Source organism: Piliocolobus tephrosceles, chromosome 7, assembly GCF_002776525.5.
Source record: "Piliocolobus tephrosceles isolate RC106 chromosome 7, ASM277652v3, whole genome shotgun sequence".
NCBI classification, from domain to species: Eukaryota; Metazoa; Chordata; class Mammalia; order Primates; family Cercopithecidae; genus Piliocolobus; species Piliocolobus tephrosceles.
In genome coordinates, this window is record NC_045440.1 from 105,187,661 (window position 1) to 105,214,626 (window position 26,966).

Here is a 26,966-nt window from a genome sequence, read left to right on the forward strand (position 1 = left end):
AAAAAAAAAAAAAAAAAAAAAAAGGAAAGAGACTGAATTGATAGATGCATTTTACTGTCCAGCTGCCAAGAAGGCATTGCCGACAATGAGGATTTCAGAATAACAACCCTAAAGAGAGGAGTTCAGAGCATCCCATTCACTGCCCAGCAGCCTGAAAGATGCATTGTTCCCGACAGGTCAGGTGGAAGAACCCTCCCGTGAATGCAGCATTCTGAGGAAATGCTAAGCCATCCATTTTTTAAAGACCCTCTGACACCAGAGATTTCAAACATGATTTGGTTCTCAAGGAGCAATACTATATCCTCACAGGTGTGGAATAATCAGACATCTAAGAAGAGCAGTTTCTCCCAAAACAGCTGCGGGAAGGATAAAGATACAATCAGTTCATTTTAAATCTGTACGACGGACTCTGTAGTTTTGTATTTGCATTCTAAGCACTTGTGGTCGGGCTATGAAGTCAGGCTTTCCAGCTGCTTGAGAGACGAGGCCCTGGTATGAGGACTTTGCCCTGGGAAGTCTTTGGACTCAGAAATATATTCTTTAAAATGCCAACATTTAAAAATTATTAAACATTATAATGTGAAATGCTTAAAAATAAAACTTCCATCCATTCCATGATCATGCACAGGACCTTTTCTCCATTCTTCTCAGGCTCTTTTCTAATTCTTAATTTGACAAAGAAAAAAATAAACACAGTTACAGTAATAATATTTAGGTAGCGATTTCCTTGGCTTGTTTTGCAATTGCCACTGCGCTGAGTGTTTCATGCGAATGACCTCACTTGATCTTCACGCTATCCCCTGGAGGTAAGTACCATGATTACAGACAGGAGAACGCCATCTTAGGAGAGCATACGGCACTCACCTGAGACACCAGACTTCACAGGTGGAGTTACATATTCATGTAAGAGCCAACACTCAATTCCAGAACACTGAGAAGCCAAAAATTTTCCCTCTGTTTTTCAATGTGGGCTAATAAATATCTTCCACAAGCCTTCAACACCTCCATGTTTCTCCTCTTCATATCTTTTTCAGTTTCTAGCCAAATTACAGTGAACTAATAAGTCATACTATTTTTACCCATTTTCTGATTGCCACAGAGTTCAGTTGCTTCTAGATTTTCCCTATTATAAATGACAATATATAAGCATCTTTAGGGCCAGGTGCAGCGGCTCATGCCTGTAATCCCAGCACTTTGGGAGGCCAAGGCAGGTGGATCATCTGAGGTCAGGAGTTCAAGACCAACCGATTAACATGGTGAAACCCAATCTCTACTAAAAATATAAAAATTAGCCAGGTATGGTAGCACATGCCTGTAATCCCAGCAACTCGGGAGCTGAGGCAAGAGAATCTCTTGAATCTGGGAGGCAGAGGTTACAGTGAGCTGAGATCGCGCCACTGCACTCCAGCCTGGGCAATAGAGCGAGACTCCATCTCAAAAAAATAAAAATAAGCATCTTTATACATCACTTTTCTTCCTTCAAATTGCTTCTTTGGGAATAATCCTAAAGAGAGTGATTACTTAGCTATAGGTATGAAAATTGTTATGCTTTTTGACAGAATTTCTCTTCAGACTTTTAAATGAACTGTAACTGTTATTGACACTAACAAGAATTAAATATACCATTTTCCCACAGGCTTGTCAGCACTACATCATATATATTTGTTTACTTATAAACACATAATGTTTATTTTTTATTTATTGTTCTTAGTTTAATAAATGCCAAATAATAGCTTGACATCATTTGGATTTTTATGTCTTGAGTTACTGGAAAGGTTGAACATTTTAAAAATGTATTTGTTTGCCGCTTGTATTTTCTTGTCTGTAAATTGTATTGCGACCATTACTCCTTTACTTGTTGAGACCCAGATTTCAATTCTTCACCAGACACAGCTTTGCACATTCTTTCCCCAATTCCCAATTTATCCCAGTGAGATTATTATTATTCTTTAGTTTTTACTGTGTAAGTTCTATGTTGCTCTCCCTTGTAAATCTCTTCCCACCCCTTGGGTTTTGCCAGAATTGTTTGTTTGATAGCACCAGGCCATTTTTGACACTCGTCCTTCATACATATCTGCATATATTATTTAAAAGATTTGGGATCTTAAAGAAGGAGTGAACTCATTTGTAGTTGCATTATTCTAATTCTTCATATGAATAACACTTAGTGAGATAAACAGCAGCAGCACCCGTGGTACAGAGTGAAGAGGAAAGGAGAGAACCCACTGCCCAACTGCAAACGCACTGCCAGGAGCACAGGAGCAAATGAGCTGGCTGACGTTTCATGAGAATTTCAAACAAGTGGGGCTCAGACCCTGTCATCTCCTGAATCTGTGGATGAAATAGTGCCTAAAGCTACTCCTCCTTTTAATGTTTTGTTTTGCTTTGTTAAACTCTATTGTCTAACCATTTTAAATTAGGTGAGCTGTTACTAGCCATAACTATTCTAACTGATGTTCTCCTTTACAACTATGAGGGTTAGATATTTGAATTTGTTTTATTATTAAGAGGGACTTCAGGTATGAAGCAGAGTTGACTGTCTGAAAGACAATTCTCCCATCTTCTGTGTACTGACCTCCAGTGATTTTATACACTTATATAATCTCGCCTTTAATGAAAATATAGCACCAAAATTTAAGGTCCCTTTTAGCTTTAACATTTTTAAACCAGGGACTTTGCCTATTTTGTTCACTCTGTATGTGTTCACAGCATTGAACAGTATCTGGTACACTGCAGGCACTCAAAATATATTTGTTTTTGTTTTTGTTTTTTTTTTTTTTTTTGAGGCGGAGTCTCGCTCTGTCGCCCGGACTGGAGTGCAGTGGCCGGATCTCAGCTCACTGCAAGCTCCGCCTCCCGGGTTTACGCCATTCTCCTGCCTCAGCCTCCGGAGTAGCTGGGACTACAGGCGCCGGCCACCTCGCCCGGCTAGTTTTTGTATTTTTAGTAGAGACGGGGTTTCACCGTGTTAGCCAGGATGGTCTCGATCTCCTGACCTCGTGATCCGCCCGTCTCGGCCTCCCAAAGTGCTGGGATTACAGGTTTGAGCCACCGCGCCCGGCCAATATATTTGTTAAATAAATAAATGAGTAGATGAATCGATGAATAAATGAATAAACTTATATTTTGAGGGGTAAAGACTCCCCAAACAGAGTTACGATTTGAATTTAGAGAACGGTCTTAAGAGCGGTTTCTTAAACTTGGACTAGGGTTTTATACTGTAAAAAAAATAAAGGACACCCAATTAATACCGGTTGAGAATTTCCTGAAAATTGATATCCAGTCTCTATAGTTTTTGCCAAAGTAATATGTGCCCTGGTAAGGAAGGAATTCCTGCTCAAGAATAGGATAGGCTGTAAAAAAATTCTGGCTCTGTAATGGTGCATGACATGTCTAATTCCAAATTAGCTTTTCCAGGTTGAACCGAAGCTACAAATGTCAGGATATGCTGTCCCTTGACATATCCAGTGGATAGAGGTGCCAATCTTGAATTTGCAGAGGACTTTGCTTGAATTTCTTGACAGCACAGCTTCCAGTCTTTCTTTTATAATTTTTATTTACATCCAATAGATTGGAAACACTTTGATGACTGCCATAGTGTCATGTTCATCTCTGAATCCTAAACAGGACCTGGTGGAGGGCTGGCACCTCGAGAGGCTCAACAAATGTGTGACTATTTGACTGTCTTCAAAACAATACACTTGGAACTATGCAGGCAATATTTGAGTTAACTACATTGGCACCCATCTTCTAGTGCTTTCATAGCATGAAATGGCAAATAACCAGAAATTTGGGAAAGCAATCAGAGAGCAAGACCAAATGGGAACATTTTAATTATCAGGTATATAGAAAGCTCATGGTAAGTCAATCGAAACATGAAGTTCCAAAGAATTGGTTTTCAAAAGAGAATAATGTCATAAAGACACTACGTGCACAAGTATACACAGGCATATACACAAGATTTGATTCATCCACCTTTATCCAAAACTCAGGCCACTTCAAATTCAACCAGGTGATTTTCCCTGCAGAAAGCTTCCAGGCACTCAACATACAAAAGAAGCAAAGTTCGTTTATATATAGATGGTCTCTTATTTACAAATATTTTCTTTTCTTTTTTTTTTTTTTTTTTGAGGCAGAGTCTCGCTCTGTCGCCCAGGCTGGAGTGCAGTGGCATGATCTTGGCTCACTTGCTCCCAGGTTCACGCCATTCTCCTGCCTCAGCCTCCAGAGTAGCTGGGACTACAGGCGCCCGCCACCACGCCCGGCTAATTTTTTTGTATTTTTAGTAGAGACGGGATTTCACTGTGTTAGCCAGGATGGTCTCGATCTCCTGACCTCGTGATCCACCCACCTCGGCCTCCCAAAGTGCTGGGATTACAGGCTTGAGCCACCGTGCCCAGCCTTACAAATATTTTCAAATCAGTGCACTGCTCATAAGTAGTGATCAAATTGATTTTTTGACATATGCTAACTTCAGTAAGAAATGACACAATGGTAAACAGGTAGTTATTAAGCATTTATCATATGCTCACCATAATGCCAAGAACTTTATATACATTAACCAACATATTCTTACAATGACCTTTGATAGGTAGGTATTATCTCCATTTTACAGAAGAGATTATAGAAAAAGTAATAACTTTCCCAAGGTCACATAGCTAGTAAGTAGTGAGTCTGGATTTGAACCAAGTTATCTCTGAAGATTATAGATCCTGTGTGATCCATGAAGGAGGCAGAGCCTTCCAACACCCACAGTTAAATAGTCACACATTTGTTGAGCCTCTCTAGGTGCCAGCCCTCTACCAGGTCCTGTTCAGGATTCAGAGATGAACATGACACTATGGCATCATCAAAGTGCTTCCAATCTATTGGATGTAAATAAAAACTATAAAAGAAAGACTGGAAGCTGTGCTGTCAAGAAATTCAAGCCAAGTCCTCTGCAAATTCAAGATTGGCACCTCTATCCACTGGAGTATACATTGTTTCTTTGAGCGTACAGCAGCACTACAAAGTGGGGGAGAAAACACTTTGGCAATCTACTCATAAATCCTATTCTTCCCATATCCAGGAAACTCTTGGGGCTGTAAGTAAAACAAACAAACAAACAAACAAACAAACAAACAAAAAAACGTAATTTTTTTCCAGTATATGAGCCTCCCACATGCTGGCTGGATGGGAAGTGTTAGACAGAGGTCTCCTCCTGGCTCTGGAGATAAAGAGCTTGTGAAACTTTCCTCCAGACACTGCTTTTTGGGGATAAAAGTTATTCTTACTGCATAAGGTTGTTGTAAGCATTAAATGAAAAATGTTTGTATGTCACCTAACATCTTTGTAAAAGCATAAATCAATGTCAGTTGCCTTCCTTCCAAAACTTTCTAAAGAAACAAATTACGGAAGACAAATTATAGAATGTATTGCTCGATTTTTGTAGTCATAGTCTATCTTTAAATATTAAGTAAGTGGAAGCTACTCAAAATTAAAAATATTTTGGGGAAGGAAAAGAAAGCCAAGTGAACATTTACTCATTCACAGAGCTGGCAAGGACGTGTCACACATTGCCATATTTCATGGCAGGTTCATGCAGAACACATTCCACCTCTTCATGAAGGAGAGAAAGGAGCTGGTCGATTGCCTGCTTGGTTTCAATTCCATTCCTTCTCTTCCAGGCTCAGCAAACCCTTCAAGCTACATTTCCCAGAATCCTGACAACTGACTTCCAATTAGATCAAAGCAGTGGGAGACATTGGTGGATGTGGAAAGGGCGAAGGGGGAGAAACCATTGTTCTTCTCTCTGCTCCAGCTACACACCCAGCAGTGGCAGTCAGTTCTGGCAGTGGTGGCAGACAGCAGTTCTGGGCTCCTATGGTGCTGGCTGTTCCAGCAGCAGCAGTAGCAGCAGCCTTGAACAGCTGCCAGCTCCTGCAGCCTTTGTAATTCCAGTAGGTAGAAACAGGAGGTTCCAAAACAGATGCAACTCCAACAGTTCCAGTGAGCACAAGTCGGGGTGCTGGCTCCCCTCAGCACTTCCATTCTTCCAGTGGTAGCAGCCTCACAATCTAATTTCTGGGTTACCCAACCCTCCCTCTTTTTTGTTCCTTCAGTTCTTTTACAATCAGGTCCGTCTTAAACCTCCTTTGTTTGACATACCTAACATGCCTTCTTTTTCCTGTGTAGACCCTTACTGATGCAATTCATCAAGGAGCGAATGAGAAATCCCTTTCTGATGATCAGAATCATATTCGACCCAAGCAAAACCCAAAAAGTACAGTCTAATTGTTTTTATAAGCCTTGTCTGGATATAAAAAATCCTCTGATACTTTGTATTTATGTAGAGTTCAAAAGTTTTCTGATGACAAATGGCATCTCTTCATAGAATGCCAGAATAATTTTGGCAAGTAGTCACAGTTTTAGGCAATTAAAAATACAGTGAGCATGTAGAATGTAAAATTGTTTTCCTCTTGCTGTTAGCTAGGCCATTTTCTACATAATTGAAAAAGAAGCAAAAGAGAAATCTTAGAACTGGCTGAAAAACTAGGTACTGGAACCTCTGTTTAAAAGGCTACAATTCTAAGAGGCATCAATAGGAAAGATAAGAAGAATCCTTCAATGGTCTTCCTTCAAGTCTAAGTCTCTGTTTATAAGGCCTCCCCATTGGTGAGCTTCACTCCAACCAACAAGCTGAGTTTGGCTGGCCTTGTAATTTCACAGAGCTCTTTAGGACAAAGGTTTTAAAACAATATTTTTGGACAATCCTGGCAAGACATTGAGCAAATAAAAAAAAAAATGTAAAAACCACCAGTCTCCTGGCTTCTTAATGTTAACAGTATGGAAAAAATAAATTCTAAATAGGAAGAAGTGAGGATATTACAGGTCTGATGGGCTCTCAAAATATTAGAAAATTCAAGACTATTCTCAGAATGTGTGGTTCTTTAACTGGGATTTAAGATAGGAATGCAGCAAAGCTTTAGAAGGAAGCCACACAATTCTGTGAATACGGCAGAGGCTGACAACCACCCAGTGGCAGCACCACTGAAACAATTATATAGGGGATGCCGACTGAGCCGACTGAGGAGGAAAATTCTGGAAAGACTCCTAAGTTTGCCTTCCAGAGTCCTAGGATGAAAACTGAATGCACTAGCTTATTTATTGACCTACATGGGGGGCAGTTAGCCCTGTACATTTAAATTTCCTTTTGATCAACTGTCAAAAGGAAACAATGCAAACGTTACAATTATCCTGAACAAAATGTCATTTACTTGTCATGAAACTTCTATATCCAGTCATTGTTTCTTTGTTCTGATCTCAAAGAATACGGGAAGAACAAAATACCTTTTGGAAGTAGCATAGAACCTATGCTCCATTCTAACTTCCATCCTGGCTCAGTCCCAACCTTTATATAGAAGCTGGAATATGCTATTATTACTGGCAGTATTTGTTACTATCAGTGCCAAGCTTCCTATCCATTGAGCCCTCCCAGCTTCCACTGGCCTTTTGTACCAGGGTCCTGATGGGGTCGAAAGCTGTGTCCATAAATGAAACATTATTATTGCTATTTTCTCAGGTTAACAACAGCTTCCAGCATTACAAAGAAAACCACCATACTGGGGTACAAATACACACAGATCCTGCCTTCCCTTAATAACAACTGTAGATCTATCCTTATTACTTTATACTAATCTTTAAATTTTATTTTATTTTATTATTATTATTATTTTTTTTGCTGAACCAATGCTCCCAGCACCTCTTCAATAAAATGTGTTCAATAAATTCACAAATCTCCTTGGGAATTTTGTTTAGCTCAACAATAAGACAAGCTGAAAATGGCAAAGAATTGAGTGACTACTATTTCTTCCAGCAGTGTGGAAGTCTTTTCCATTAACTCTTTTACTTCATCTTGACAATAACATTATGAATCAAGAAACAGTATTCCCATCTTACAGGTGATAAAACTAAAGGTAATTAAATTGAACAAAGTGGCAAAGGCAGAATGAAGTAAGCCCAAAATCTGAATCCAGATCTGTCTGATGCGAAAAAATTGCTTTTCTGAGTGTCCCACATTTGGTTGGCAGGCAAACAGAGGCCATCATTCATTCTGTACAAACTAACAACCAACCACACACCATACTGAAGAGGAATCTGGACGCTATCGTCCTCCAGAGTCATTACATAGTGGACTATATTTCTGTAACATGATAGGGAATCTTTTCCATGAGGCAAGTATATAGGCATCATTTTATTTCCCTCTTCTTTCTTTGTGAAGTGTCCCAAAGTAGATACCACCACAACTGACCCAGGTTGCAGAATTTGATACGTATGTCCAACCCTGCAGTGATTCCTCCAGACCCACAGGTCACCACTGTCTTCAAATGGCAATTCCAAAATGGCAATGATAGGACAATTTGCATCCATCTGTTGTCATCCTCCAAGCAGAAGGTTGGGTCTCACAGTTAATGTAGTACACAGTAGGGATGCTCCTGCACCTCCAGTGTGCACAGCACAATATGCCAGGGGATCTAGAGGAAGAGCTCTTTGTCTGGAAGGCCTGTCCTTCGGCATCTTCCAGTCTAGTTCGTCCACACATGAAGCAGCCTGAGGACTTGTGGAGGATGTGTGAGGAAACCCAAATGGACAGAGGGTACAGCCTCAACGGAAGCATCCTTGAACAATCCAGTTAGATCTGGTCTGCCTTGGAATGTGGGTAAATGGAGAGTGAGATCATCTTTGGGATGTGTGTTGCCACCATCCCTGCAGTAGCTCAAGAGCAAAGGGTCATTCGGAATTGGATAGAAATCGTGTTGGGCATCCAGTTAACTCAGACTTCCCACAATCTCTGGGCCTAAGTGGCAGGATATCCTGTGGCACTAATTCAGTCCAGTTCAGTCCTCTCAGTACCTTCCATCTCTGTTAAAAGATGGTAATCAGACACTGAGTTCCCTTGACTTAAAGCAGGGGTCTGTGAACTTTTTCTGTAAAGGGTCGGCTACTAAACATTTTAGGCCTTGCAGGTCGTACCATCTCTGTCTCAAGTACTCAACTCTGCCACTGTAGCACAAAAGCAGCTACAGACAATACATAAGTAAATAGGCATGGCTATCTTTCAATAAAACTTTATTTTTTAAAAAAGAAAACAGGAGGCAGGCTGGATTTGGCCCACAGGCCATAGTTTTCTCACATCTGACTTAGAGGATTTAGATGGCAAGGCCAAAAGATGTTACCTGAAGACTTGTCCCTTATGACTTTTGGTGCTAGAATCAAAGTTCATTGAAAATATTTAGAGGAGAGAAGACAATTGTGGGCTTTTGGAAGGTAGAGAAAAGCACTGAGTCAGAGTGATACAATATTGCCATGGTTCATAGGTTCCATGAGTCGCTGGAGCCATACCTCCAGCACTCAAGATACTGGGGAAGACAGCAGGACTTCAGAGAAGAACAGCTTCATAGTCCACCCAAGAAGACTGGACTCTGGCGGCAGGGTTTCCATCTTTGGTAATAAATCCCACATCTAAATGGGGCAAGTTAGCAAAGAAACACTCCCAGAGATTGTGGGAACTTTGGCAATAAGCCTCTCAGCTAAAACATCTTCAACATTCCTCAGTGTTTTCGTCTTCATGAGACTTCTAGAATCTTCCCATGATTCGGGGGTTAGAGGGTTGTGAGGTATCAAGATGAAGAAAGATCAAGTAAGATTGAGTTTAGAGTCACATTTAACTAGGATTTTTAGCATCATGCATAGTGTTAACTCATCTGCTACATGTCCCATAGAGCTTCTACTCCAGATAAAAGCTTGCTCTCAGTTTTTTCAGGGAAAACAGAAAGATGGATATGCGTGTGGGTCATCTGGAATATTTGAATAGATCGATTTTTAACCATTAAGTAAGTAAAATCATAAAGCAAGATGGCTCAGTCATATAATTTCCTTTCAACCACTATGTGCTATTTCTAAAAATGTTATTTAGCAAACAGACTTCTCATACCCTAAATTAGGAGGATCCCGGCTTAACAGTTCAGCAGGTATAAGGTGTTTCCTACCAGAGAGTGCTATAATCACCTTGCCTCTGCTTTAAAATCACTGTTGTGCATAGAGTCACTGATGAAATATTCATAGACAAATCTAAAGACAGACAATGTAGTTGCTCTTTCAGAGGATAAATGACCACACAAGAAATAGGTTAAAGCTACTACCATATTAGTGTATTTGTTTCCTGTGGCTGCTGTAACAATATTACCATAAACTTCCTGGCTGAAAACAACAAAAATTTATTCTCTCACAGTTCTGGAGGCTAAAAGACCAAAAATCAGTACTACTGGGCCAAAGACATGATGTTGGAGCTCCCTCCAAAAACTCCAGGGGAGAAGCCCTTCCTTGCCTCTTTCAGATTCTGGTGGCTGTCAGCATTCATTGGCTTATGGCTGCGTCACTACAGTCTCAGCCTCTGTGTCACATTGTCTTTTCCTCATCTGTCCATGTCAAATCTCCCTCTGCCTTTTTCTTATACAGACACTTGTGATTGTATTTTGGGCCCACCCACATAATCCAGGATTATCTCTCCATCTCAAGATCCTTAATTTAATCGCTTCTGCGAAGTCCCTTTTTCCACATAAGGAAGTATTTATAAGTACCAAGGATGAGGATCTGACATTTTGGGGAACTATTATTCAATCTACTATAACTATCCAAAGCCATAAGTCCCTGAACAAATAGTATGTGAGATCATGTCTTTCGCTTTGTTTCTGCAATTATGTGAATTTGAGACACCTCCCAATAGCTAGAGACTTCTCAAAGATATAGATAGATACATACCCATAAATCAGCACTACATTGCACAACCTCAGGGATTCACACTGCATTCTGTGGGAAAGGCATGTCCTGGAATTGTGCGATGTGATGGTTCCAAGTTATTACATCAGATAGAAACAGTTTTCTGTCTTAGACCAAAACACACAGAGTTGTTAGGAAAGGAAGATTTTCCTTAAAATTAGTCTCTACGACCAAGAATATACTCCCCCAATCATCTGCTTTCTCTTAACCCACAATCAACCACTGACTTTTCCTTTAATCCTTAAGTAACTTTTTCTACCTCAATTGCCTTTGTAGATAGGTTAGCCACAAGGAAATGAGTTCTATACCGCCCTCAAAATGGACATGGGTCATTTCTAAAAAGGAGACAGTTTGTGATTTTGTAGGGGTGAGGCATTGTGGTAGGTGCTGGGAATGCACTATGTACATGGAGGAGATAAAAAGTAAGTAGACAATTTCAATGTAACATAGCAATTAAGCATGCCAACACTTAGCATCTTCACTCTGTCCAGGCCACCTTGGGCCATTTCTCACCTTGATCCCTGCCCTGTCTCCTTACAGCTCTCTACTTCTGCACTTGCCCCCATTCAGTCTATTCTCCATAACACAGCTAGAACAAGCCTGTTAAAACATGAGGCAGACCACGTCATGACCTCTGCATGGAAGGAACCCTCCAGGGACTTCCCATCTCACGTGGAATAAAAGCCTAAATCTTGCAAGGCCGAGGCTCTGCCCAGCTTGCCAGCCCTGCTCTTGATTACTTCACTGATTCAGTGCTTCCTCTCCTGGTCACTCATTCACCTAAAACTAAAACAGATGCACAATCCCTCTAGGCTTTTGCACTTACTGTTCCCTGTGCTCAGTAAACCCTTACCCCATCATCTGCAGTTCTCACTCTCTCACCTATTTGGGGTCTTTACTCTGCATTGTATTCTCAGTGATGCGTTCTCTGATGACTGAAGTTAAAATCACAATGTATTCCCTGGCGCTCCCTAATTTCCTTCTCTCTTTTTTTTTGGTCCATAATATTTATCACCACAAACTTATATAACTTATTTTTTTTAAGAGACAGAGTCTCATTCTGTCACCAAGGCTGATGTGCAGTGGCACAATCATAGCTCACTGCAGCCTCAAATTCCTGGGCTCAAGCCATCCTCGAGTCTCAGCCTCCCAGGTAGCTGGGATTATAGCTCAAGCCACCATGACCAGCTTCTTATTCATTTTTTAAATGATCTGTGTCTCCTAGTTAGGATGTAAGTTTCATGAGAGCTGGGTTTTTCGATGATTTTGTTCACTGTCTGCTTTGTATAACCACCATCTAGAATGCTGGTACCTAATAAGTGATCAATACATATTTGTAGTATGGGTGGGTGGATGGAAGGATGGGTGGGTGGGTGGGTGGGGTGATAGGTGAATGAATGAATGTGTACACAGGGTAGTATAGGATTGCAGAGAGGAGGAGGGCACTTAATCTAGTCTGAGGTGATGGCTTTGAGGAAGACAAAGCGTTTAGTTAACCTTAGTCACAGCCTTCCTGGGCCAGTTAGACAATGAAAATGTCTCCTTGTCACCTTCATTCTTTATGATGATTTTACAGTGCTAACATTTTTTTTCACAACCTATTTTCTAGATAGAATATTTGTTATCAAAGAAAGGTCAGCATATTTAGGTCTCATCTCTTTCTGGGAAAAAAATGAATAGCTGAATAACTTATCTTAAATTCAATAATTCCTTTAATATTTTGATAGAAAATAACTTACAAGGAACTTACAAAGAACCTGGTCTATGTATTACAAAAGGTTTTCATGATCACTTCCCATCTCATTATACAGTGTTATAAAGACTCCACTATATTTTAAAAGTCTTGTTTTTATAAAGTTAACCCATATGGATGACATCCTGTAACATTTTGTGTAATTCTGGCATTAACTACTTTGTTATAAAAGCTTTCCTGTGAATAATTCATGGAATGACTTTTATCTAGCTCAATCTCTGCCTCAGTGGGCACACTTAACCTAGGTTTTCCATAAAACTTTTTTTAAAAGAAGTAATTTAATTGTTGAGGAAATTTAATTTTAAAGAAGTAATTGTCAAGGAAATATCTTTTCTGGTACATTTTCCCATATGTGGCACACACACACACATACAAATTTAAAGTAATTCTTTAGGTTCTGAATTACTGAAACTGAACCTGACGAATACGCTAAACTGAAACATTGACAACATGTATGCTTTCATACAACTAAATAGCAAATATCCTATACAGCATCATTTGTTCTCATCCTTGATTCTTCAGACATTCAGCAATATTTTCTCTTTCTATTTCAACAGTATTATGTTACTAATAAAGGCATTTGGCATTTTGTTTGTTATTATATCTATTTTTAAGTGTTATTTCCACCATTTTTAATAGCATCAGGAAGAACAAACATTTACCCAGTCACAGATTTACCTAGTCACAGGGTTTTTTGTTGTTGTTATTTTTTTTTTTTTTAGGTAACAAGTCTCAAAAGAAGCTGCTAAATATTTATCAATAAATTTTGCAAACTTTTAAAATACTGTTGAGAATCTTATGTTTTTAATCACCACAGGGGTGGGATGGGGGAACTGCAGAGGTTTGGATGTTGCGAGGTTCAATGAACTGCTGATCTCAATGCAGTCTCAATATCCTTGGGCTTATAAGATACAATTGATACTTGGGTGACATTCATTATCAAGGATGGCGAAGATAATTCACATTTCAAATAACCTTCTTGAAAATGTTTTGGGCCGGGCGTGGTGGCTTATGCCTGTGATCCCAGTACTTTGGGAGGCCGAGGCGGGCAGATCACCTGTGGTCAGGAGTTCGTGGCCAGCCTGGCCAACATGGTGAAACCCCGTCTCCACTAAAAATACAAAAGTTAGCCAGGCGTAGTGGTGCATGCCTGTCATCCCAGCTACTCAGGAGGCTGAGGCAGGAGAATCACTTGAACCTGGGAGGCAGAGGTTGCATGCACCACTGCACTCCAGCCTGGATGACAGAGCGAGACTCTGTTTCAAAAAAAAAAGAAAGAAAATGTTTTGGCCGCTTGTTAGCTCAGATGAGACTGTCATTGTTCTCAATCTCACGTTATGACTGACAAAGAGCACACAGGAATAACAGAAGTGTGGGGCTCTGCTGCCTTTGGGACTTGCTGTGCGCTTGCACCACTGTTATTTCCCTCATTTGCATTTTTGGAGAGGAATAATTTTCAGTAGCTTGTCCATTCTATCAGAGTAAGGAAGAGAATAAAATTGATAAATTCATGTCACATGCTGAGTGAAGGGCGACATGAGACAATACGCAGGAAGTGAGGAAGCAAGCTGAGGGCACTTCAACCCTCTGAAAAGTGCAAAGTCCCTCCATCCTCAGCTGACCTGGCTTGGGTGTACATGATGTGGGGTTGTATGACATAAAGCAGACACGGCATGGCTGGCTCAATCCACATTTTCAGTATTGGTAAAGTTTAATTTCTTCATTATTTTTAGAAAAAAATTAAATAGTGTTATTTTGCAAGCAATCGATTCTCCTGTACACCCTACATGTATAGGCCACTGGTCTAGTGGAAGAGCATAAACCCTGGGCTTGCCAAGGCTGTATGGGCTAACGAGAGGGAAATTCCTCATAAGGTTGCCATGAGGATCAAATAAGAATGGTCTATAAATCATGAAAAGCCATGCCAATGTCAGATATGATTATTACTGCTTAGGAAGATCCACCTGTGCCATTGGATTATCTTCACCTAGGTTCATTACCTTGCATGTACCCACTCTCAAATCCATCTCCAATTCACTGGTGAATCAGAATTGTAATAGTCTGATAAGTGAAACTTATCAAAGGGCATTTGAAATTCTGAGTAGGTCATTGCTGCTTTGTTCCCCTCCCCATTTTTAGACTTCTGTATATTATTTTGAAGAAAAACTGGGATCATGAGACAGACTTGCTTTTCCCTAAAAGGCTGTTTACTGTGCAAGCTCCTCCTCACCTTTCCCATGAACCCACAGTTACCAGTTACTTGTGGCCCCTAAGAATCACCTGCTCAGGGCTCCTTGCCTGTGACCCCAGCATCTTCCCTTCTGCCCAGGGTCATTTCAGTGCAGCAGCCTAAATCAGAACCACCCTGTGCTCCCTCCGACCTCATCTAGACTATTCTAGATCTCAATGGCTCCTATCACTTCAGGACGAGGCCACAGGAACCCTAGTTCTCATTAGGAAATCCAAATTCCCCATGCCCCCAGAGGCATGGAAACTCTGCATTGGCTGCTGCTGTTCCCACGAAGCAGCCATGATTCATAGAGCAGCTCTTTTCTTAGTAACAATGAAAACATTCTCCTTTGTGTTTTGCCAGTGCAGATAAAGGCCTCTTAAGCAAACCAAACATGCCTCTGGGTTTTGCCTGGACTGTGCCATCAGTTTGACTCTTGGAGAGAAAAAGAGAAGACAGTAAGGAATGAGCATCTATGGAGTGCTTCCTATATACCAGCCTTTGTGGTCTGGTCTGCATTTTAACTTACATTATATCTGACTTATATGCTTCCAATCCTGTCACAAAGGAATGCAAATCCTCCTTTCTCTGTCTCCACCCGGGGAAAGAAACAACTCCCTCTCTCCCACTCTCTCTCTTTCTGCCCATAAATCCATGGGACCTTCTCCTTGAGGCCTCTAACAGCCCGATCATTCTGCCCAAGGCAGGGAACTTAGACCTACACACCAGATGGAGCATTTGAACCTCTTCCTCTCCTATCGGAAATACATGGCATTTGATTCTCCCCATCTTGGCTTCTAAAATAATTGTTTTCATTGCTTCCCAGGCACATAGCAAGGTTGGACAATCAAAAATTATTTCTTCTTTATAACGACAGTAACATGTTAGAATCTGTGCATGGCTGACCAATTCTGTTGAATTTATAGTCTTATTTACCGCAAAAATAAAATCTAACACAGCCCCAAGGAGCTAGAGGTAGTTATTGCATCAAACCTGAAATATGAGAACTAGGTTATATTTATTTTTTTAAGCAAACACCTGATTTCAGAGACTTACTCAATAATACACGTTTGAGATTAATGAAAATATTTCCTCATATAAACAGTGAAAGTGCCAACATAAATATTGTGGGCTTTGCCCTCCAGCTTTCTTGTGGAGTGGACGACTGCCGTCTTGCCACCCCTGAGAAACTACCCGCAGCAGTGATCTGAATAGATGGTGACTCATTATTCACCTGCCAGGTCTGAAATTACCATGTCAGCCCCTGTCTGTCTACCGGGCAAGTCCTTCCCAGTTATTTTTGGAAAAGTACCCACAGTAGAAGCAGCTCTAGAACATTTTCTTATACTGTGACCATGTTTAAGTATGATTGAAAATGGATACATGAAGCTTTCAGCCACACCCTGAGCCTGGATGTGGAGAGGCTATGAAGTTCATGGCAGCTTGCTTTTAAGGTGTAGCCCTTCTTCCTGAGCCACAGCTTCCCCTTCTGGAAACCTGCCTGGGCCTCAGTTTCCTCATATGATGGAGTCAGACTAGACCACTGAGTCTCAAATTTTAGTGTGTACACAGATCACCTGGGGATCTTGGTAAACTTCAGATTCTTACTCAATAGATTTTGGGCGAGGCCTAAAAGCCTCCATTTCTAGCAAGCTTTCAGGCGATAACAGTGCTACGGATCCACAGACAGACTTTGAGCGCCAAGAGGCTAGATGACTTTCCAAGAAACTTTCAATACTGAAGTTTTATCCCATTCGAAGTGATGCAAAAAGGTGAAGTAACAAATGTTGTAACAGAATATAGAAAAGCTGAATATCTAAGTTTTGAAGTCTCGTAACAATAACACAGTTCAGCAGACTGTCCAAACTGCCTTGGCTATGACTGTTTATAGTTTTAATAAAGCATATAGGACTCCAAATGTCTACAGATTTCTTTACTTTTTTTCATGAGCAATTAAGATGAAATTACTGTTTTGTTTTGTTTTTTTTAATAAGTTTGTTAGCTCATGACAATTCAACAATTAACCGCCCCCAGCTCAGATATCCCCAAGGCCAAGGTTTAACTCCAAGAACTATTATCCAAACTGAAAAAAAGAAAAAGAGAAAAAGGTGTATACAACTAGTGAAAATATGCCAATTTAAAATACAATTTGTAATTCTCAAAGAATGAGGATAATTGCTCCCCTTCTCTCAACTTAAGTTTTGGCTGGAAGGAATAGTTAGCAGAAGAGAAAAACAACGGCTCCAAATACACCTGGCAATGGTAAGGCCAATGCTCAGCTTTCCCTGGTGGGTGAGAGCCTGGCTTCTGCTACTTGTGAGAATTTATAGAAGCTTAACCACCTGGGACAGATGATCATTGTTTTATAATAGCCCTAGGGAAAGTTAAGTCCATTCTTTTCTCCATAACTGGCAACAAAGATCTAGAGAGTCCATGATGAGTGCCTTCTGGGGGGATTTGTAAATTCAGAAATGGCACAAAGACTCACACATTCGGAGCTGGCTTGAGGGAGAAAGGGAGCATGAAACAGAAAAATGAGGGTGTGAAAATGTGTGCAAGGTACATTAGTCGATGCATTTACTTCACACCTTTCTCCAGATGACACCACTGTAACGTGTGAAGAGGTGCCAGCATCGCCCTGCTGGGGTTGGCCTCACCCAGCTGCCCCAGGAATGGCCTGCAAGCTGAGCCCCACCGAGGGCCCGAGCCAATGAGAGCCAGGCTTCACGTGAAGCTGGAAACATCTTTTCCACTGGCGACTCAGCTGTTCACTCCGTGCCCCGGCCAGGTGTGGCTAGGCCACCAGATGGGCCTTCAGGTTCCCTTGTTTCCTGGTTCCTCAGTCTCTTCCTCATCCCAATCAGAAGCCCATGCTGGCCCTGCTTTGGGGATTGAGCCGCTCGGGACCCCATTTTTGGGCTCTCCCTGTTCTTCTGGGGTACCTGACCAATCTGGTAAAGAGATCTGTACTGCCAGGTAGCACAGGTAGAAGTATGATTTCCCCCAGGAAATAACCTGCTTTTTAACAGGGTCTTTGACAAGTGAGGCAATGCCTTCCCCCTAAATAGTGACTCAGATGATACAACACAATGAACAGGAAGAAGAAACATGATGAGGTCAGAGGAGGAACTTAAGGCACTTTATCAACCCATCCTACATGTAGGCCAAGTTAAACTGTACCCAGTGTGGCTGGTTTTGTCACTTCCATCTGTTCCTGCTTAGAGAAAGTTAAAGTAAGTGGCTTCAGGTTAGGGCACAGGGTGAAGCACCTGGAGGCCCTGAGGTCCGGGCCTGCCTCTGCAACTACCTAGCTGTGTGGTCTTGGACAAGTCACCTCACTTCTTTGTAACTGGTTCCTATCTGTAAAGGGAAGAGACTAAACTGGGTCAAAGGTTTCCAAAGGTTGTGTTTATTTCATTCTTTCTGAGGGATACTTTCTTTAAAAGGAATCTTACGTAGAAGTTCAATTTGCAAAGCAGATAAAAAGCAGTGTGCTTGGTTAGGTACCATCAGATGCTGTAACGAGTAAGCCTCAACATTTCCATAGCTTCACAGCCCTGTGCAGTAAGTGCCAGTTGGCTTTCTATCTCAGGTGGTTCAGGGCCCCTTGCCCCTTCCATCATATGGCTCTGCAATACTCTAGGCAGTAGTTCTCAACCAGGGGTCATTTTGCCCCTCCCAACCCCTGCTTCCCTCCACCTTCTGCCAAACCAGGAGACACCTGGCAATTCCTGGAGACATTTTGGGCTGTTCCAACAGGGGAGGTGCCACTGGCATGGAGTGGGTAGAAGCCAGGGATGTTGCTTAACCCTCTATAATGCACAGGACAAGTCCTCACAACCGAGAATTCTTCAGCCCCAAATGCTGATAGACTGAGCTTAAGAAACATTGCTCTAGGTGCTTAAATTCTATATATCCAGCCAACAAACAGGGAGAGAGCCCTGAGGAACACTGTGTGGGAGGGTTTGCTAGGACAGGGCTAGAAATGACACACATCACTTCCATTCACATTTCATGAGCTAGAACTTGCTCATATGGTATACCTAGCTGTGTGTGTGTGTATGTGTGTGTGTGAGTTTGCGTGTGGCCAGGGCAGAAGGGGAAGATGGGGGTGGTCCCTGACTGAGTAGCTACTTTGCAGAAACAAATCTATACCACCAAGGGGAGCATGCAGAGCTGTGGACATACCTCTGAACAGTGATTAAAAATGATGGCGCTAGATCACCTAAAGAGTAGTACGGCAGAATTGCGTAGGGCCTTGTTACCCAAAGGCAACCCTCACAGTCTGTGCTGAGGAAAACTGTATGCTGAACCACAGGAATTCCACACCCGACCTGTGATGATAGTGGCGTGCAGGAAGTGCTGTTGGCACTGGGGAGAGAGGGCCAGATCTAGACCTTGGGGACACCAAAAAGTAAGGAACAGAAGAGGGAAAAAAAAAAAAGCTGTATGTCTTGTTCATGGAAGTATTGCAGCTTGGCTGAGTGGGAGGTTGGGGTGGCAGGAGAGCTGGAACGTAAGGCTCAAGGGATTGGTTAATGTTATACTCCTTAAAGTCATAGTAAGAGGTTTGACTTTCAGTGGTGGCACCAAAAAGGGCTTTCCACAAGGAGAGTCACCAGTGGCTCTGCAAAGGTACAAAGGGTGACATAGGGAGCCTACACTCCCTGCCGGAACCAAATATCAATTAACCTTCTCACTAAAGAATATAATTAAAATGAAACAAAGTGTGTTTTCCCTGCAAACATACATTCATTCAAGCCCCTGGCCTTCTATATTGCTACCCCTAAGCTCCTATATGCAAATTCAGGAGTCACCCCTGAGGGCTTCCATATTCCACAGGGATGGGTATGGATAAAGTCAAATATCTTTGGAATAAATCAAGCCGAGGAGATGGCTTTGCCTTCCTTATGTCAATCATGGCACCAAATCAAAGAAGGTCAGGATAATGAGGAACGCTGAGGTCCCTGAGAGGGAAGCTGTCTCGGAAGCATGTGTTAGATTCGGTCTCAGAGGGCAAGGATCTCACCAATTAGATCCAGGCTCCCTGTGGCATAAGCTGTACATATTGGCAGTAAAGTAACTGAGAACCAATTGTGTCACCCCAGGCAGTGCTAAATTAGATGTACAGTGCATCTTCAACAGCTATTAATAGTAAGGAGCCTGGAGCCAATTAGAAATAAGTCCATGTAATAAGGAAATGAAGTACTCTTAAATGTGTAAAACATCACTCTGTCATCCATAGGCAACAAAAAAAAAAAAAAAAAAAAAAAAAAAAAAAACAGCTGATGAGCATGTTCAAATTGAACAAATATTCCTGTGAGGATCCTAGGTCTATAATAAGCCAGAGATTGAATTAAAGATGATGGTTCTTACTTCTACACACTGGCTGATTGAAGAAAAGAAAATAGTGGTAGACATGTATGTGAACACACAGGAGCTGAATAAGTGAATACATTTGTGGTAATTCTTTAAGAAATGAAGAGTCCACTGCAAACTCTGGCAATTAAGTACGGAACATTTAAGCAAGGTTGCTTGGTAGGTCTTGCAATATACAGCCTGAAAAACAGAAAATGCTTTGCAGTTGAAGCTACTTATGTGCTTTTTGCTATATCAAAAGTTGATACATTACGTATATATAAAATTAGGTGCATGAAAACTTGGAACAATATCAAACGTTATGAAACTGTTAGCCAATTTGGCCAAAGTCTTCTATACCATTTTAAAATTTTTTATTTGAGGGGAAAATATGATGTTGCAAACAACAGCCATAAAGCAAACAGGACAAGCTATATATTTGCAAAGGAAATTGCAGGTCATGGCATTAATTTTTAAAAATCTAGCCACCTTTGTAGATATGTGTGTCTATAACTCATATTCGTAAACTGTATTCAAGTTTTGCAAAGAAGTTTAAAAAGTGCTGAGGTATTACTTGAAGCACAAAGATATTTTATTACACCATTTATTACTTACGGCACAACATCAAGATGAGTGGATATAAAAAATCATTGATTCAAATACTTGAAGAGCTACTGTTTGAAATTATTGAATTTAAAAATAGACCAACAGCATACCAAAGCAAGATTAATATCTTTTAAATATTAAAAAGCATTAATTTAACACAATGACGAAGGCCTTATTAGATTCAGAGCTAGTGAAATCTAGTGAATAGGATGACGGAGTACCACAATTTCATATTTTTAGTCTTATTTATATGTCAGACTGCAGTCTTGGAGGATCTAAACAGGCATATTCAAATTTATTTCCAAATAATCACTTTTCATCTCTTTTCTAATTTTAGTCTGCACCAATCTTTCTGATTCACCGGGTCTCTGACAGATAGTTGCAGACTGAGGGCTGCTTGGCCAATGTAATGAGACCAGCTTCTGTCACTCAGGGATGCTGTGGCCTGAAGCCGGTGAGACTCACAGGGAGGCTGTGAGAACATCACGTACATGTGTTTTTCCATCCATGACAAACACCTCTTGCTGCCCTCCTAATAGCCACCCTTCTTCCCTTCCTCTAACACAGGGTCCCTCAATCCAGGCATGAGTGACAATTGTGCTGGATACTTCTTTGTTGTAGGGGACTTTCCTGTGCATTGCAGCATATTTAGTAGTATCTTTGGCCCCTACCCATTAGATGCCAATAGCAACTCCCCCCTTCCCCCAGGTTGTGACAATCAAAAACATCTCCACATATTACCCAAATGTCCCTTGAATTGGCAAAAGGCAGACGCAAAATTGCCTTAGGCTGATAACCATTGTTCTTACAGAACCCTGCTTATAGTCTTGTTGTCCCCACAGTTCTGTGAGCAGCCATAAGGTGTAAGAAAGGCAGCTTACATTCCAGCCAAAGAGGGTGAATCTTGACTGGTTTAGATTAATTACAGTGGTTTCATTCCCCTTCTCAGATGTTGGCTTACATATGAGCATGCAACATAATTCTGGCCAAGGAGACATAAGAAGAAGTCTGCTAAGGGGCCCTAATGAAGGGATTCCTCACTTTAGGCTACCCCTTGGAGATAGACATATATATATATATATATCTCCACACAAATAAAGAAAAAGAAAGAATGGGGGGAAGTAAACGGCGGGAGAAAGAAGTATATTTGCTCAGCATGGCTCCCGTAACAAAGTCCCACACACTAAGTGGCTTAAGCAACAGAAATTCATTTTCTCACAGTTATGGAGGCTAGAAATCCAATATCAAGGTGTCAGCAGGGTTGGTTTTATCTGAAGTCTCTTTCCCTTGGCTTGTAGATATCTGTCTTCTTCCTGTGTCTTCACGTGGTCTTCCCTCTCTACATCTCTATGTCCAAATTTCCTCTTCTTTTAAAGATACAAGTCATACTGGATTAGGGCCCACCCTAATGACCTCATTTTAACCTAATCACCTCTTTAAAGACTATCTCCAAATACTGTCACATGCTGAGGCTTTGGAGGTTAGGACTTCAACATATGAATTTGCAAGGAGGACACAATTCACACATACCAAGGAGAGAAGGAAAATAAAAAAGGAAAAAAAAAGAAGAAGAGGAAGAAAGGGAGAAGGTGATGTATCATTTGGGAGTGATTTCCTCTGCAAGTGATAGAAATTAACAGTTCATTAAAATAGAGCTTTGCTTTTATCACTAACATTAAGTCTGAGTATGGGTGGCTTGCTAACGTTGGTTGAATGGGTCAAAAATGTCATTAAAAGCCAGTCTCTGTCACTCTGTCCCCTTTGGAACTATCCTTATGCTAGTTGCCTCATGGTCACAAGATGGCTATTGCAGTCCTAAGGCAGAAAGACAGCGAAGGGGGCTGTGCCAGTGATCTTCCTCTTACCTCTGTCCTCTCGAATAGAAACAAAATCTTCCCCAAAGACCCCCAACCTATTTCCACTTATATCTCATTAGCCAAAACTAGAGCATGTGGCCAGCCCCAGCTGCCAGTGAATCTGGCAGAGCAAATATCTGGTTCTTTAGAACCTCTGGTAACAGGCAGCAGCAAGGGGTGGCTTGAGATAGCTGCTGGATGAGCCCATCAAACACATCTATCCCAGGGAGGGAGAGAGACAGAAAGGAGAGAAAAAAATAGGAGGTGGTTGGGGGTAAGATGAGAAAAGAAAAAGAAAGTTATCTGTATTCATCCATACATAAAAAAGTAGTTTTTGTACACAGCCATCCCATGGTGTTCCCCTGTCCTACTGATTGGCTACTATAATACCCAACAGCTTGCTTAAGGGTTTAGATGATTGCTCAGCTTTTGGCATAAACATATAATACGCATTTAATGATTGCCTCTAGATAAGGAGTTATATGTGCACAATAAATCATATACCCCTAGCATGTAACACAGTACTTGGCACGTAGTAGGTAAGTACTAAATATCTGTTGAACAAATGAGTCAAACCAGTCCAGGTAATTGTAATTGTGGGAAGAGTACACAACATTTACTCAAAAAGATATCATGAGGATTTACTGTGGGAACTTCTTAGAAATGCAGATTTTCAGGTCTCACGCTAGACCTACTGAATCAGAACTAGACACAGTCAATACTCTGTGGTTTAAACACCTTCCAGGGGATTTTGATGCATGCTAAAGCTTCTGAGTATGTGCATGTACACATGTGTGTGCGCGCACGCGCACACACACACACACACACACACACTGCCCTTCATAATTTTAGGGCCATGAATATTTTATTTACTGCGGCTTCTCTTCTTCTGTGCTACATTGATCATCTGAAGACACTATTTTGTTCTATGAATCTTGAAAAATTGTGGGTTTGTTTTTTTTTTTCTGAGACAGAGTCTTGCTCTGTCACACAGGCTGGAGTGCAGTGGTGCAATCTTGGCTCACAGCAACTTCCACCTCCTGGGTTCAAGCCATTCTTGTGTCTCAGCCTCTGGAGCAGAATAGCTGGGATTACAGGCATGTGCCACCATGTCCAGCTAATTTTTGTATTTTCTGTAGAGATGGGCTTTTGCCATGCTGGCCAGGCTGGTCTCGAACTCCTGGCCTCAAGTTATCTACCAGACTCAGCCTCCCAAAGTGCTGGGATTACAGGCATGAGCCACCATGCCCAGCTGAGGATCTTCTTAAAAATTTTAAATGTTAAATTATGAAATAGTAAAATATAAAAGAAAGTACAGAGAAAAAATATAGCACCCATATGGACACTCCTCAGATTTAACAAATGTTAACATTTGCCATACTGGTTTGCAAGTCTTTTAAAAATTGCTAGGCCCAGCACTGTTCTCTTCCACCCTTCCATCCTTCTCTGACAGCATGTCTCTATTCCTGAGCATCCTGACCTTTTCCTGTGGCTTCCTAAAGCCCTGGGCCAAGAGAATTCAAGCATCTGTGGAAGTGCATATTCTCACTGGCATTCCACCAGGAGCCAAGTTACTAGTAATTTTCATTACCTGGAGCTTTAGTCCCCTTTCCCTTAAGTTCCAATGGTATATGCTGAGATGACTTTATGCTCAGACACCTATGAGAGAGGTTGGGAGCAAACTGAATTGTCAATAATATCATGTGCTTCTCATCTGAAATGCAACTCTAAATTCTTTTTTTTTTCTTAGAGATGAGGGCCTGGCTCTGTGATACAGGCTGGAGTGCAGTGGCACAGTCAGCTCACTGCAGCTTCAACTCCTGGGCTCCAGCAATCCTCCTGCCTCAGCTTCCCCTGAGTAGCTGAGATTACAGACACACACCATCATGCCCAACTAACTTTTTTTTTATTTTTCATAGAGACAGGGTGTCACTGTGTTGCCAAGGCTGGTCTCAAACTCCTGGCCTCAAGTGATCCTCTCTCCTCAGCCTCCCAACGTGCTGGATTACAGGCATGAGCCACTGCACGTGACCCTCTAAATTCTTTTGCCTTCTTAAGCTCAAGAGCAATGTTCTTTCAGATGAGACCCACTACAGAGACAGAAAAGAATGAAGCAAATTCAGCTAGTGGCCAGAGAGCAATATTTCTTACTCTAGAAATATTGTGCAGGGTGCTTGTTCTCGTTGCACTTTTTATTCCATCTAAAGAAGGAAAGAAAATACTACCTGATTCTTAAATATAATTAGGTTTATGAAGTACTTCCACACATACTGTCCCACCTGATACTGCCATTTGATGACAACTAGTACCCTTACAGATTGTCTGTCCTGTTGCCCACTGTGTTCCCAGCATCCCAATTGTGCTTGTATACCATAGACCTCAATTAATGTTTGTTAAAGAAATGAAGGCCAGGAGGATGCTTAAAGTGGCAGCTACAGAATCTCCATGAAGGGCAGAGGTGACTGTCTAGTTGGAAGGCAGGAGCAGTGCCACTCAAAACAGTTCATAGAGTCAGTCTATGAACTGTTTGTTTCTTGTTGTGCACTAATTTCTTCGAGAAAGTCTTAGTTTGAAAAAATGTCAGCTGAACTAAAGAGTGAGCCCAGTAATGTATTTGATTTACATTCGGATTTAAGTTCTTTATCTCAGTGCAGACCAGTAACAAAGAGTTCTCAGGATGGATCTGCCTGTGGACCATGCTTGGAGGAGCCCTGGGCCAGAGGAGCCAACTTGAAGCTGCCTGTGCTCTGTGTGCACTTTTTATTATACTTAATTGTACTGAGTTCATTATGGGTTACTTGGGGGAGAAGCAGATGGATGTTATGGGATGACTACAACCCTCTCCACACAAGCCACCCCTATTGGTCCCATTGAAGCTCAAGGATTATACATTTCAAATACTCTTTCTTTTTCATTGATTGTAATTGTAATTGTACATATTTATGGGGTACAGGTAATATTTTGATACAGGCATATAATGTGTCATGGTAAAAGCAGGGTAATTGGGATATTCATCACCTCCAACATTTATCATTTCTTTGTGTTGGAACATTCCAAATCTTCTCTTCTAGCTATTTGGAAATATACAGTAGATTATTGTTAACTACAGTCATCCTACTGTGCTATCGAACAATATAGAACTTATTCTTTCCATCTAACTGCATTTTGTACCCCTTAACCAACCTCTCTATATTTACCCTCCTCTGCCCCACCACTCCCAGTCTCTGGTAACTATCATCCATTCCACTCTCTACCTTCATAAGATGATCTTTTATTAACTCCCACATAGGAGGGAGTACATGTGATATCTGTCTTTCTGTGCCTGGATTGTTTCAATAAACAAAATGTTCTGCATCCACGTTGCTGCAAATGACAGAATTTTAATCTTTCTATGGCTAAATAATATTCCATTGTGTACATATACCACATTTTCTTTATCCACGCATCTGCCGAAGAACACTTAAGTTGATTCCATATCTTGGCCACCGTGAACAGTGCAGCAACAAACGTGGGAGTGCAGATATCTCCTCAACTTACTGATTTCCTTTCTTTTGGATATATACCCAGCAGTGGGATTGCTAGATCAGATGGTATTATATTCCGTTTTTAGTTTTTTGAGGACACTCCATCCTTTTTTCTGTAACGGCTGTACCTATTTATATTCCCACTAATTGTATACAAGAGTTCCCCTTTCTCCACATCCTTGCCAGTATCTCAGATAATCTTTAATTACAAGATCCTAGAGTAATACTTTTTGTTTTGCAACTAAAGCCCTTCAACTGAGAAGAATGGAAGATAGTTTTGAGAGGAAGGAGCCTCTGGCATTTGTTGGCATGTTAAAGTTGGTTGGCCTGGTTCTACTTCCATGCCAGTTTTTCTTCAAGCTCCCCCCAAACCCCGCAACATCAGGAACATGGATCATTCTAGTTCTATTTGGGTGAGCTTAATTAAATTGCTTTGTAAAGATTATCTAGTGCCTATCTTGGCCACCAATCCATCCCAGACCACTCTGGTGATGTCAAGACAAGCAGAGCCTGACAGTCTAGAACTTTCTGCATGATCATTCTAGGCCAGTGGTTCTCAAACACTAGCAGCATTAAAATCCTCTGTAGGGCATTTAAAACACAGATCACTGACTCCATCTACTTCTAACTCAATCTGTCTGTGCTGAGGCTGAAAAATTTGTATTTCTAAAAAGTTCTCAGGTGATGTAGTTGGCCTGGGACCACACTTTGAGAACCACTCTTCCAGGTACTCAACACAGGTGACCATGGTGGGAGTGGACATTTTCCATTCCAGCCATAAGCAGTATTTTTGCCTACTTATTCCAGTAGAGACTGCAGGT

The 26,966-nt window shown here is 41.2% G+C and overlaps 1 protein-coding gene across 2 annotated transcripts in view; it reads right to left on the reverse strand.

Moving 5' to 3' along the window:
- The window catches only part of NCALD (neurocalcin delta), a 446,165-nt gene that overhangs the window by 141,445 nt on the left and 277,754 nt on the right, over window positions 1–26,966 (reverse strand). The gene's annotated exons all lie outside the window — the stretch shown is intronic.